This window comes from Triturus cristatus, chromosome 6 (genome assembly GCF_964204655.1).
Source record: "Triturus cristatus chromosome 6, aTriCri1.1, whole genome shotgun sequence".
NCBI classification, from domain to species: domain Eukaryota; kingdom Metazoa; phylum Chordata; class Amphibia; order Caudata; family Salamandridae; genus Triturus; species Triturus cristatus.
Window position 1 is genome coordinate 1,312,019,615 of NC_140589.1, and position 12,250 is coordinate 1,312,031,864.

Sequence of the window (12,250 nt, forward strand, 5' to 3'; positions counted from 1 at the left end):
AGAATTTAGCTTAGTTCTCTTAAGATGGTAAATGCAACACTCAGAGTTCAATGTACCTTAGATGCGACACGCAGGGCAACGAAAGTGTTGGAAAGACGGTGATGCGCTGAAGATCCGGTGCAAATAAACAAAGATGGTGCTTTCTTCTTGATGCGACATGCTTCCCGGTGATACGGCGGTACCTGATGCGACGTCGATCCTCTCCCCTGGCGATGCAAGTTGCTTCCACAATGATGCAAGCCGCAACAGGCCCTGCGACACTCTTCCCGGTGATGGGGCGGCGTCTGCAGCGACGTCGATTCTCTCCTCCGGTGATGAGCCGCGACAGGCCCTGCAACACGCTTCCCGGAGATGCGGCGGCGTCTGCAGCGACTTCGATCCTCTTCTCCGGCGATGAGCCACAACAGGTCCTGCGACACGCTTCCCAGTGAGGCGGCGGCATCTGCGGCGACGTCGATCCTCTCTCCTGGCGATGCGAGGCGTTCCGGTGGACCTGCATTGACTCAACGATTCTTCTGCGACCCGCTTTGCGGAGATGTGTCTGCGTCTGCAGCGACGTCGATCCTCTTCTCCGGCGATGCCAGGTGCTTCGTGTTGTGAAGCGCCAGCGGCAGTTCGGCGACACGCTTCTTGTTCTTGAGTCGCGCTTCTAGCCCCTTGCGACACGCAAGTCCTCAAAAAGTCCAGCACAACTGCAGGCACTTTAAAAGAACTCTTGGGGAGCTGGTGGGTGAAGTCTGTTGTCCCTGAGACTTCAGTAGGAGGCAAGCTCTTTTCCAAGCCCTTGGAGATCCTTCACAAGTTGAATGAAAATGCACACAAAGTCCTTTCTCCTTTCTTTGGCAGTCAGGCAACCACTGCAGGCCAATCCCCCAAGCAGCACTTCATCTTAGGGATAGTTTCTCATCAGTTTCTTCTGGTTCCACTCCTCAGCAAAGGTTTCTTCTTGTTTCCCAAAGTGATCTAAAGTTCTTGGGCTTGGGTCCCAATATTTATACCCAGTTTCTCTTTGTTCTCTGAAGACAGAGAGGCCTTTGCCTAGTCCAAACCAGTTCTGGTCAGTCCTGGAGCACTTTGTTGACAAGACTCCTTTCCTTTCAGAGTGCAGGGCAGAGACATCAGACGCACCACAGGAGGTGGAGTCAACATCGTGGAGGGAAGGCACAGCCCTATTCAGGTCCCAGGTGCAACTCCCCCCACCCATCTAAATGCAGATCTCTCTATTCAGCCCTGTGCTGACTCACCCTGTCTCCTGGAATCCCCCAGCCCCTGTCACTCAAACTCCAGACAGGGAATACACAGCCTAGCAGAGGCAGGTTTGGATGGTTAGACAACAAAATACCTACTTTCTAAAAGTGGTATTTTCAAACACAGAATATTAAAACAAACTTCACTAAAAGATGTATTTTATCATTCTGAGTTCAGGCATACTAAATTCGAATTTCTACCATGTTCCCTGAGTCAGTTAGGATTATAAGATGTAATAATCAAACTGCCCATTCTGGCCTATGGAGAACAGGTAGCCTTGCAATAGTGAAAAACGAAAATGGCTGTAATTCACTATTAGCACATGCCACACACACCAGTGCATGCCCTACCTTATACTTACAATGCACCCTGCCCTTGGGCCTACCATAGGGGTGTCTGATATTAAGAAAAGGGGAGGTTTAGGGACTGGCAAGTGGGTGCACTTGCCCAATCAGCATGACAGTACCAGACTGCACGCAGGCTCTGTAATGGCAGGCCTTAGACACACTTTTACGGGCTGCTTCTGTGGGTGGCACAACCAGTACTGCAAGCCCACCAGCAGTATTTGGATTACCAGCCCTGGGCACTCCTGCTGCACTGTACTAGGGCCTGACAAGTTAACCAAACCAACCAATCATGGAATCACTAATTCATACATCAATTTACAACAGGGAGCACTTGCACTGTGGCACTGGACAGCAGTGGCACAGTGCCCAAAGCATCTAACACCAGCAAAACACATGAGGCAACAGCAAAAATGGAAGGGAGACCCACGCCAAGGTGCCAGGTCTAACAGAAACCTATATCTTTCGTAAGTGGTGCAAGCACCAGCTTACACAGGCTGCAATGGCAGGCCTGCAGTTACAGTTTGAGTGGTCACTCATGGGTGGCATAATGCATGCTTCAGCCCATGGGGGACCCCTGGTGTACCATATACTATGGACTGACAAGGGTACACCAGTGTCCAATCTGGGATGTACCTAAGTACTTACCATACCAATTTAGGGCAGAAAGCACTGAGACTGGGGTCCTGATTAGCAGGATCCCTGTCAGACTAGTCAGAAACAGCATAGCACCAGGCAAAAAGTGGGGGTAACCATGCAGAAGGATCCGACCTTCCTACACTGATACATACCTACATGGCACTATAGAACCGAGGACCAGCCTACATCAAGCACCGCCTGAACTTTCACCAACCCTCCAGATGCCTGCGCTCCGCTTGCCTCACCCTCATACACACTACCTGCATCCACAGAAGCTACAGTGGAGGGCGATCTTTCTGCTACCTTTCCACCAAGTCTTGGAACGACATTCCTCTTTAACTCTGAATATCATCATCTCCCTGGAATTCAGAAAGGGACTCAAGACCTGGCTTTTCGACTGATCCCAGCAAGATCCTAGCACCTGGATACACTCTTGGTGATTAGTTAGGCTTTACAAGTCCTAGTTGATTGATTGATTGACATATTATGGGATAGTAAAAGCTTTTAGATGATACAAAATGACTAGGATTTAAAACAAAGCGGAGGTAAGTTTTGTTGTAACATTTAAAAGGCTGTTTTGAATGGGTAAAGCAAATTTTTGAATATGATTTAAGTAATAATGCTTTGGCATCAGGGCTCTAATAAGTTTCAGGCATAGTTCAGAATTGTAGTCAAGAGTTTTTTAAGCAGGAGAAAACATAAATACATTTTTTTTGCATAAAACATGGGAGCCTCCTACCTAAATCAAGAGTGTTGGTATGTATATGAGCGGGGTTTTCTTTTTGTCCTTTGCTAACAAATCTTCAATAGTACTGATGGCCACCATCATGCCCTTCTATGTTAATGTGGACAAGCCAGAGAATTCTTGGGATGAGAGGAGCTACCAAAACAAAGCCAACAGTTTCCTAGAGGTAGGTGAGACACTGAAAGCTTGAACATGCCTTTCTCGATTGAGGCCCTCTCAGAACATTGAGCCCAAAATAAGCTGTGCTTTCACAGGAGGCTATGAGGTATAGTGGCTAAATCTACCCACCATGTAATGTGGGGAACTACGGCCTCGGAGTTGCCATCATATGAATCCCAGCAAATGTCCCTGTCCCGAAAAAAACCACATAAACTGTGTCTGTTGTGAAGAGCTTTCAAGGTTTAAAATTGCAAAAAAATAAAATATGGATTCTGCCTCTCACCCATGCTCTAATCTCATCCTCAAAGATCTAAGGACAGAGTATTAACCTTTGGTGTCAGAAAGAGACACCTATAAAACGACTGAGACTGAATATCACAGTGTGAAAATGGAAGATCAATCTTGGTTTCTCTGATTGACCAAATTGTCTGATCCTAGGCAAATATTTTATTTCACCGAGCCTACTTTTTGTTTATTATCACATATGAGAGCATCTTCACCCATGTGAAGTCAGGATATGTGTTGTACTAAAACCTATTTTAACATGATGTTTGTGGCATGATTTGCATTCCAAATGTTGTCAAGGGTTGGCTGGTGCACGGGCTCAGCTCCCCCATTTTTTTTTTAGCTCACCCACCTCTATGTTTTCCACAACATAATATTATGATCACTACACACGCTCAAAGATTGCCTCATTTCTACCTTTTACTCAAACTTTTAACTATTTCCTTTGATTTCCTTACTCACACACTTTCTCTAGTTATTTAGATGTTTCTCTCAGACTTGTTTTCTCTACTCTGTCCCTGATCTCCGTCTTTCGGACTCTGGATCGCTCGCTTGCTTCTCTATCTCTATCATGCACTTTCTATCCCTCTTTCATTCTCCCATACCTTTCTCTCTCTACAGTATCTCTGTCTTCAAAATCAGTGACATTCCAGAGCTATGAAAAGTACAAAAAACATCTGGGAAGAGGCTTTAGACTTCATCAGGGCAAAACTGTAAAAGATGGGTAACAAGAAAAGCAATTAGGCCCCACATTGTTTCTTGCTGTGTTAGCCACTCATTCAAAGTATTGAAAGAGGCTCATGGTGCTGGGATCCTCTGGGTGCAGCACAGGTTTTGCATTTTGGTTGACCTATACTCAAAATGTACACACGTAGCGCTCAGAAGCTCTTCCTCTGCTGCAACCAGACAGCCTAATGAATAATGTGAGACCATTCTAGAAGTGTATATGCAATGTAGGCAGATGCTGCAAGAAGGATTGGCTCATCTGTGGCCCGAAAGACAAGTCCTACAATACCTAGGGCTGAGCCAGAGCTGCAGACATCGGCTTACCCACCTCAACTCTTGAGCTACCAGCAGGTCAGGCTTAATAAGTCCACTTACACAAATTATTGGTGGAATCTTGGGCATTGCTCAATGCACCTAGAAAACCTGTGGCCTAAGTACACATGACTGGCATTGCTCACTACACCGTCTATACTAAATCTAGCTAACTGCCATTCAATGTGTAATTAGATATTGGAAAGCAAAGTTCCCTCTCCAGTGGAAGGTATATCCCAATCTGCACTCCTCTGAACTTCACACTTTAATAACACGTAATCCAGTGTATATCTGCAATCATAACTGTTTTAATTTCACAGTAGAGTGTTCAAAATGTTGATTCAACAATTATTGTCGTTTTATACAGTTAGTACTGTTCCATATTGAAAACAATTAGATATTGGCACACATGCCAGCATTTTAGAACAGGAAAGTTGGAAACTCATACTTGTCAAACAGACCCGATTCAGGGAGGAGACTCCCATTTTTAAAGCCTAAAATTAATTTATTTTGGTTGTCTCTTGCCTGAAAATGCCTCTGCTTTAATATGTCATCCCGCGATTTTTATTCAAATGTTTCAACTTTCTTGGGCAAAATGTTGGCTCGTATTCTCCCACTTGACTTCTATTGAAGTAAAGGCAGTTTTGGGAGGGACGCAGCAATTACTAAGCCATTTTTAGGTCGAGCTAGAGCGCAGCTGTTTCTTCGAGACCTGCTGTAAACAGTATATGTGCATCAAGTCCATCCCCTTTCTTGCCATTGCTTTTCATTTGTCTATGTCAGTGTCCTTTAAAAAATCCTTGCTTGCTAGTGGTCAGTCCTTCCGCCTTTCTTTCTTCTGTTCCTCCCACGGAGAAGGGGCTTAGTACTGTCTCATTCCGCTCTAGTTCTTTATCTGTTCTTTGGGCGACTATTTTTTCCTTGGTTCCCTGCTCTGTTACTGTTTGTCTGTGTTCAGCTTGAGTGCCCTATCTGCTTACATTTAAAGATAGCATTCTTACTCCCACCCCTCTTAACGCCACAGTTGTGTTACTTCTGCTTCCCCTTCCATGCCTCCCGCACCCTTGCACGTTTTATTTGCTCTGGCACTGTGGTATGGGAAGGCTCTCCTAATGCACAGCTGCTCTCCCTGCCCTTTTCATTTTGAGCCCAAGTGGAAACAGGGCTGTAAATCTTGTCACTGCGCTTTCATGTTAAACAATGGTGCCTTTTATTTGATCAGCACGCTGCTCTGCAGCTGTTCCAAATTGCCGTGGGGTTCAGCAATGTGGAGACTGGGTAATTTTAGGTGTCTTTGTGCATTCCTTTGCTCCCATTGAGAGTGCACATTATGGTGCTTCCAGGGCACAAGCAGGGGCCGGCTAGGGTGCTCCTCTATTAGTATGCACTCTACGCTCCCCCCTGGGGTACAAGCAGGCATCCACTCCAGTGCTAGCCTGTAAAGGGCTCAGGGTGGCGGGGCAGGGGGAGAAGTTAAAAGATTAAAATGTTGGTCATTTATTTATTTTTTAAATTGGTACGAGCTCTTCTCATCGGTGCTCGTGTTTTGTTTCATGCTCAGCGCGGCACCCGCTCCACGTCAACCACACTTTATCTTGCAGCATTCTGGCAGTTTTGTGAACTGATTTTACTGTCCGTTGAATCATTAACATACTTTTAAACAAACTACAGTATCGTGTTCGGTGTGGAAAAGAGCGATATTTAATTTTGAGGTTTCTACATAGCGCTCACTTGATTTCTTTTCCGTGTGACTGCATTTCAGTTTGCAGCATTATGGCAGTTTTGGGAGGTCTTATTACCATTCGTTTTCGCTTACTTCAATCGCTCTTGTTGTGTTTTAATTTTCACTTTTTGAGGTGTGGAAAGGAGCGCTATTTAATTTTTGTACATTGCGCCTGCATGATTTTTTATCCGTGTGATTTCATTTTTTTTTTTATTTTTTTTTTGTCTTTGTGATTTCAATTTGTTGTTTTTTGTTTCTGTAGAAAGGAATTCTCACAAACAAAGTGAACGCTTCACGGAAGCCGGACTTTATCTTTTAGCAATGCAGCTGTTTTGGAAGGTTGTTTCATCATCAGAAGAAGGATTAACATACAGAAACAGCAAAGTAACAGAGCATACTAGCTGTGATACCAGATAAAACAAAAGGTCACAAAATATCTTTTACATATATGAGGAACGCTACATAGCCCTTTTTTTGTTAACTTTACCGAATGACAAGCTTTGTATGGCGCGTTAAATAGTGTGAAGGTCTTTTTTTAAACTAGATTCTTTTTTTAGGTGCCCTACTAACTATTTATCCCTCTCCTTCCACCCCAGACTGTTTGTCGCTAATTTACTGTTGATCAGGGTAAAAAAACATGCTGCAGATAGCTTAAAAAGTTAAATGTGTGCTTTTTTATGGCTTTTGGCTTTCTTTACCATGGAAACCGATTGCCATGCGATCACATCTGTTTAGAAAGCCAATACCTACGCTACATGGAAGAGAAAATGAACCCAGCTGTAAAGATCTGCATTGCTGCTCACACTTGCAGATGTGTGTTTTGCTGTAAACATGGCATGAATTGCCCTCAATCACTGGCTGTGAACCTTCACTTAAAGACTGGAACCAAGTTGGCCTAAAGGCTAGGGTGGTTCACCTCGAATCTGGGGGACTGGTTTCGAGTCTCGGCAACGACGCTGAACATCCTGTGATTCTGGGCAAATCACTTAATCTCCCTGTGCCTAACAAAAAAAAAAAAATGATGAATGTAATGCAACTGGTGCTATGCAAAGTGCTCTGATACCCGATACCTTCGGGTCAAGTTCGCTCTATATAAAACTCTGTAAAAAAAAGAAGAAAAAAAAAGTTGGCAACCTCCCAAATTATTTGATGTACATATCAAGCTACATTTTCTGTAACTTTGTGTCTTTGGCGCTAACACACAAATAAACAAAATAGCAACCGGCCCCCTGTTTAGTTGCAAAACATCAGTATTTGGGGTTTGTAAACTTTCTCTCTCAATTCACTCTGCCACATTATTTATTTTCCGCTTGATTTCTTTTTAGGGTGGTTAGGTTCGGTAAAATAGAATTCTGCCACAATAAGGAAACGTCATGCTCCCCAAAAAGGGATATTTCCACAGTCATTTTCGCACTTCAAATGTTACTACTGTGACCGTTTTGGTAGATCCTTTCTTTGTCGGCAGCAGTAATAACATATTTTTTAAACAAACAACAATTCCACGTTTGTTTGCGGAAAACGTTACAGTAGCATAGTTTTTGGGGGGATTTTTTAAACTGTTTACTTTATGAAAGGGAAGTTAAAGTGAGAGAACATGTTGGAAGGTTGTCTTTGTCACTTTTCATGACAATGAACTATTTCATCTGGCCTCAACCTTTTCCAGTGTTTCAAACATGCAATTTTCAGAAAGCAAAGTAACAGCACACTCGCTGTGAGAACACATAAAAAAGAAACAAATACACTTTACGTACAATAGCAGCGCTCCGATTGGAAAAACAATTTTTACTTTTGACACTAAAAAGCCTGCTATCATGAGTGCAGTTCACACATATCTCTTTAGTATGAAACACAGACACATCGCTTCACTGCAACAATCACACATCACTCACTGCCATACACACACATCTTTTTAGTTCCTCATTTAAATTAGGTTCCCAATGGAAAAACAATTTTTACTTTTGACACTAAAAAGCTTGCTATCATGAGTGCACTTCACACATATCTCTTTAGTATGAAACACAGACACCTGGCTTCACTGCAACAATCACACATCACTCACTGCCATACACACACATCTTTTTAGTTCTTCATTTAAATTAGGTTCCCAAAGGATTCATTGCTAACAAAATACATCTATAAGCACTGTGGACAAGTGATATATATGATGAATGGTTCTTTTCATTTACCAGTGACCTCTATACTATGCTGACATGATTACCTCTGTAGACAGTGGACAATACATCAAACCAGTCTCTATGGGAAATTACGAATGTAACAAACTAGCAATAAGGCATTTACTCAAGAGTCTGTCACAAGCTGCTTTTGCCAAGCAAGTGAACAGGCTAGATTTGTTTACGTGTGGAATGTATCAACACTGGAGAACAAAGAAAGTGCAAACTACCAGGAGACAATCACTAAAGGATCAAAAAACGTGAATACAGACTCGGACTTCAAAGTTAACGTATACTGGTACTGAGTGAACCGCCTCCCCCCAGAAGTAAAGAGGCTTCAGAGGGCAAACTCATTGTCAAGTTCAAAAAGTCCTGTATTTCTTGCTCATCCACCATCAACAGTTTGATTAATAAGCCACAGAACGTGCCACCGAAAACCATGCGTTCCAAGGACGATTTGAGCTATTCGAAGAATGCACAATGTCCATGTGCACACTCTCCCTTAAATATTCTATAGCAGTATAAACCTGTGACAACCTAGTCTAGATTGTTGGCATACAGTATACAGCTTACAAGGCAATGTGTAATACTAGGTATGGATGTTAATGGCCAACAATACAGAGACTTCGTATACACTGCAATTGTAATACCATGACTTTGTATTGCACGTTATTGCACTGCTTTAGTACTTATTATTATTAACTTAGTCGAAACCTAATGCATTTACCAATGCTTGTGTTACTTGCATCTGAGTTTCACCAATCTTTCATCATTCTAATGTTGCTAAATAGGGTTGCTTTGGATAATGTTAAATACTTCTTAGTACAAACAACTATAACCACTACGTTATATTTTAAATCCTGAGTTTGTATTTCTCCAGATCAGATACTTTTAACATATGATGGCAACCTTTGCAAAGGGCCTTCCACTGCCTGACAACACGTCATGCGGTTATGCAGCAGATGATGAATTATGTGGAAAATGCGACAAATCCATAATTATGTGAAAAACACTTTGGCAGCACAAGCGCATAATTCCAGTGCCACAGACTATTCAAATCAATTCAAAAACTTTATTCGGATTTAAAAGCAATAGACCATAAAAGTATATCAAAGAATAATGCGCAAAACTGTAAACATACATGAGAATTAAAAATAGTCATAAAATGAGAATATTTAAAAAGCAGAAAGAAATTTCGAGGTACGAAATGAACACGTCAGATAATGCATCTGATATCCATGCTTAAATGAGCAACATGACCATAAAAATACATAAATATATTGCACATAGTTGTTTGGCGAGATATGTCAGGAAATACATCACACATCCGGAATTAAAAGGGGAACCTAAGATGCAAAATGGGATCAATTTGTAGCGCGCCATTACCAAATAGGAGTTAAAAGCTACAATTAAAAAGCAGGAAGGGGGGATAGCAGGAGAACAAGAACCTCCAGTAGGGTCCACCATGCGCTCCTACTGTCCCCCACTAATGGATCCGGCGCATCTACCATGTTAAGTGTATTATGCCATGTTGCGCGTGATATTCTATTGGACTAGGCCGACATGGTGCAGCTAGCCCTAAGTGCTGCTTTCAGGAAGGCACAGACAAAAAAGGCTATTTCAGGGGAGCACAAGGATTGTAAATGGAGGATAGCAAGTCTGCAGCAATGAAGGCCTAGCCTCGTTAATAAAGGTATCAGAAAGTGCTGTTGTGCTAAAATGTGCAAATTGCAAAAGAACTTAAAATGCAGTAATAATTGAGCAGAGTGATTATCGCATGGGCAATAGGAGACCGTGTTCCCTTCTAAGTCTAAAAATTTTTTTCAAAAGAGAGACCAGTAGATTGTTCCAGCTCTGAAGCGAAAATGTAGGGACCGCTTTTATCTGGTTAACTCCAAGGCTAGATACAGAGGAGAATCATTTGCGTAAAGTAGGCTATAATATTGACACAACGAGGGTTTCGATAACTTGGATTTCAACCTAATGTTTGCTAGGTGGGCCTTAAGTAATGTTTTCACCTCCGATTTGGCATTATTGAGGATGCAGCTAGGTTCAGTGTACCATCAGGGTATGCCGAGAGATCCAAAAGTATCTCGTAAACAACTCAGCCATGGTGTGGAGGAAGCCTTTCTCAAAAAACTAAAGAGGGTCCCTGGGGTTCTAAATGTAGGGAGAGGAGGGCAGGGAAGAAACCAGAAACAAACACGAAAACCTCTCCCTAACCATTAATTAGTACATAGGTCATACATCCTAGATGAGAAACAGCAACATTGTCCCACAAAGCAACTATTTATAAAAAAATGCATGTATCAAAAAGACTAGTTTTTTAAAAAATATATGTAAGTTCATTCATGTAAAAAACTTTGCTGTACAGAATTCAAAACAGAGAAACCCCAAAGCAAAAACAATACAGAGGATATACAAAAACAATATGACACAACAAACTACACGAACATCAATCATACCATACATAACCCAACTGAGCAGGAAATAGATTGTACATAACACACTAACTAACAAGAAACAGTTGCCATACACAAAATACAAATATAGTTTCAAGACTGAGAACAGTGCCGACGCACGTTTCGGAGTGGAACCTTTGCCAACAGTTCCTTCATCAGGGCGCAGCTGATACAATTCACTTTGTAGTCAGAATTTCATCTGTAGATCATGAGCAATTTATATAGCGTGGTGTGAGGGGCTCTGTATCATATTACATTCATGTGTATATACATAATCTGTGGGGAACAATGGAACAAAGTATATCTGATGATATTCAATTTAGCAATTCATAAGGGGCTGTGGAGAAAAAGGGGCTAAAAAAAGACCGAATACAGAAGTGCAAAATAGGACCGAATAAAAAGTGCACATGAGGTAGGTAGGACAATTCGACCCAGTGATGAAGAAAGGAAATTTGCAGATTAGTGAAAGTCCCAAGTACCAAAAGATAGGGAATAAAATAGATAACCAGTCAATAAAAATTATACAAAGAAATATTAAAATCCTACAATGAACCTACTATATGACTGCAGCAATGAGGATGCTTAACAGCCCAAGGGGTCAAGATGTTGTATTAGCATCAGTCAAAAGCGGTTGCTCTCTTGATAAGGAACCTAGCGGTCTGGAAAGGGAGAAAAACTACGTTGAACGCTACTTAGAGGTATAAGTACTACCTAAGGTTAAACCTAATGCCCTACTACTGATGCCTCCAAAGGAATTAACAGTGCTAGGGTTAAGAAAATTTAGCTGAGACTGCCATATAGAGAGAGAATGCTAGCAGATTACAAAAAGTATCTACAATAGGGCGCCAATACGTGAGAAACGGGACCCTTAATGGAGCTTGTAGTATAATAAAAACGGCATACTGCACAGAGCTCCCTAGGCAAAAGGAAGACCGCAAAAAAGAAAACCTAATGAATCTTGAAAATTAAAAAGAAGGTAGACTTACTCCAGGGTTTTAACGCTATATAGCGAGGGAGCAACCAAACCAATGAACAGGGATATCTAAAATCATGTATGGTGAAACCAACACCGAAATGATATATATTCCCTTAAGTAACGTGTTAAACTGAGTTGAAGACAGTTAAGGACAGGTATGCTAAGAAGATATCCTGCATACTTACATAGGAATGTGTAGGGGATGATGGGAAATATACAATGCAGAAAACCTTGATGACCGACACTACGGAAGTCCTGAACACTTCATGGTTGTGGCTAATAACAAAACGTGGGTGAGATTTCTAACAATATGGGCCCCCACCTAAGGGAGTAATCCTGGGGAGGCTATCTCCTACAAACTCTACATACCTTATGTAACATTCTGGGCCCCAGAAAAGGGAGGTCTCTGCCGCCGTCGGGGTCAGCAGTTGAAATCAAGAAACATCCCGGCTTATATGGG

The 12,250-nt window shown here is 42.1% G+C and overlaps 1 protein-coding gene across 1 annotated transcript in view; it reads right to left on the reverse strand.

The window, feature by feature from the left end:
- Positions 1-12,224, reverse strand: part of EPM2A (EPM2A glucan phosphatase, laforin) — an 893,901-nt gene extending 881,677 nt beyond the window's left edge. The window contains exon 1 of the mRNA XM_085612282.1: positions 12,160-12,224. The gene's annotated coding sequence lies outside the window, so the exon portion shown is untranslated. The remainder of the gene's footprint in view (positions 1-12,159) is intronic.
- Positions 12,225-12,250: the final 26 nt, after the last annotated feature.